Raw genomic sequence first — 3,094 nt, 5'->3', positions numbered from 1 at the left:
TCTTCGTGTCATCTGCAAACTTGCTGATCATACCAACAGTGCCCTCTTCTAGATCATTTATGTATATTACAAACAACAGTGGCCCCAACACTGATCCCTGTGGAACAACACTGGTCACCTTTCTCCATTTCGAGAAACTCCCTTCAACCACTACTCTCTGTCTCCTGTTGCTCAACCAGTTCTTTAGCCACCTAGCTAGAACATCCTGCACAGCATATGACTTCACTTTCTCCTTTATTCTACCATGGGGAACCTTATCAAACGCCTTACTAAAGTCCATATCTATGACATCAACAGCTCTTCCTTCATCTATCAACTTGGTCACTTCCTTGAAGAACTCTATTGTTGGTAAGGCATGATCTCCCCCACACAAAACCATGATGCCTATCACTGATAAGCCCATTCTTTTCTAAATATAAATAGATCTATCCCTCAGTACCCTCTTCAGCAACTTCCCCACCACCGCTCACTAATCTGTAGTTTCCAGGAATATCCCTACTACCTTTCTTGTACAGGGGGACAACATGAGCAACCTTCCAGTCTTTCAGCACCTCACCTGTATTTAAGGATGCCACAAAGAAATCTGTCAGAGCCCCAGCTATTTCCTCTCTCACCTCCCTCAGCAACCTGGGATAGATTCTATCCGGTCCTGGGGATTTGTTCACCTTAATAACCTCCAGCCTACCCAACACATCTTCCCTACTAATGCCAACGTGATCCGGACTAATCAAACTTCTATCAGTAATCTCAAGATTCATCATGTTCATCACCTCAGTGAACACTGATGCAAAGTAATCATTCAGAATCTCACCCATTCTCTCAGGTTCGATACACAGCCTTCCTTCATTATCCTTCAGTGGACCAATCCTTTCTCTAGTTACCTGCTTGCTTCTTATATAAGAGTAAAATGCTTTGGGATTCTCCTCAATTCTGCTTGTTAAAGCTATTTCATGACCCATTTTAGCCCGCTTGATTCCTCATTTACGACTTGTCCTACTCTTCCGATATTCCTCCAGGGCTCGTTCTGTTCTTAGCTGCCACGACCTTATGTACGCTTCCATGTGATCTTTTATACCTAACTGAGTCTGCATATTGGGCTTCAATTTACTGTCTCGTCCAAATACAATGACTTTGACACTGCAGTGCACCCCTTCGCCAATCCCTTCACCATCAGCATTAATTTAGTGCTGTAAGATGCGACCTTTTACCTCTGACAGGTTGCTCAGACAGGAATATGTTCAGACAGGAATATCACAAGAAGTAATGAGGCAGCACCCAAAGTTCAAACTAAAAGCTCTTTTACTTGTTTTGAACAATACAATACTTTATTAAAATACCCCCAATACAATTACCCACAACTAAGTTATTAGAGTATATATTTGTATTATCATACAACGAGTAGTCAATCACTTTGCTTTCTTTAATGGATGACCAGGCTGCTTGGCTAAGCATTAATTGCAATAATTGTTCTGTGCCGTAATAATTCTGTGACCCTGTCAAAATTATTTCATTCTTCTGTATAATGCCAAATGTTTATAATCTGAAATTGGATGGATCGTAGGCATGAAGACCTCCTGTGACTTTCCTCTTTTATTCTGTTATGAATGATTGGGGGTCTGATTCAATCTTGCTCTTGTTGCCTTGGAATCCATTTCCTAGCTCATGCAAAATACAACAATTGAACATCCTCAGAAAAATGAAAAGCCTCATGCAAACGCAATCAGATGGTAATTGCCATTAACTCTCATTATGAAACATAATGACCCTTGACGTAACTTTTTATTGTCTGAATAATTCCATATTGAGTTAAAATTACAGAAAATATCTCGGTCTTATCCCCAAAAAACCTCTGTGTCATGCAATTTATTCTGTCTCAAGGTATGAGTCATTGATTGAAGTTTTATAGTCAACCACTCTCCAAATATAGGTGTAAAATAGACTTTCTGGTTGCAGCCCAGAGAAATTAGGAGCAGATCAGAATGAGCTGAAAATAATTTCTACCAAGTATAAATTTAGTAAAGTCAGATCATTTAAATCCTCTCAGCCATTCTGGCACCTAGAGTTTGGAGTTCACTGAAAGAGGAGGATATATAAACAAGACTGCAGTCTTTAGAGGACTGATGCCAAATTTTAAATGGATGAACCTAAATGCCTGTATAAGAAATAAACATCTATTCTTCTTACAAATGTTAAAAGAATTCTTGAATATTTGGTAGCTCTTGTCCAATACTCCAGGGGCAAAAATGTGAAGAAAAAATAGCAAGAGAAAGCAAGTCCAATCTGAATGCTTAAATAAGCAGTATGTCACCTCACCCCATGTTTATGACTGGTAGAGTGCAGATTCATTGTATTCAGTGAGGGCAAAATTGCTAATTTTTACATATTTTACATATGTTTTGCATATACAAATATCTGAAAGAATCAGCAAAAGCATTAATTTACAGTGAAATGCACCATAGTGCTTTACAAGAGCCATAAAAGATACATTAGGTCAAATTTCCAAAAGCTCGGTCAAAGAGATAAGTTTTAAAAGATGTACTTAAGAAGTAAAGGAGGAAAATCAGGTGGAGAGGTGCCTCACAACCTAAAACTTAGACAAAAGAAGGTTTGGACTCCAATAGTTGAGCAATTATAATTGTGACATGATAATGACACTCGCAATAGAGAAGTACAAATATTGAATCAGTATATGGGGTTGGAGGAGATGATAGAGATAAGGAGGTGCAAAGCCAGACAAGGATTTAAAAACAAGGATGAGAATTATAAAATCAAGACATTGACCAGAATTGGCTTTCGATCAAGCAATGAGCATATGAGAACAGCACTTGTTGCAGTTTTAAATATGAGCAGTTGAATTTTGGATGCTTTCAATTTTATGGAGATTAGAATGTGGGAGACCAGCCAGGAGCCAGGCCTGAGAAAATGATAAGGGATTTCTGTGTTTTAAAATTTTCAGATTCATTTGATCCAAATCGTCTTTTTCTTATAAGATCCAAATCGTCTTTTACTAAAGAGAGTTTTTAAGAAGTCGGAACCATAAAAAAATCTTTATTAGTACGTCTTGGGATAATAATAAAGAAAAGTCACAAAGAAA

The sequence above is a fragment of the Chiloscyllium plagiosum genome, chromosome 1, assembly GCF_004010195.1.
Source record: "Chiloscyllium plagiosum isolate BGI_BamShark_2017 chromosome 1, ASM401019v2, whole genome shotgun sequence".
Classification (NCBI taxonomy): Eukaryota; Metazoa; Chordata; class Chondrichthyes; order Orectolobiformes; family Hemiscylliidae; genus Chiloscyllium; species Chiloscyllium plagiosum.
Note: the sequence above shows the minus strand (reverse complement) of the source record.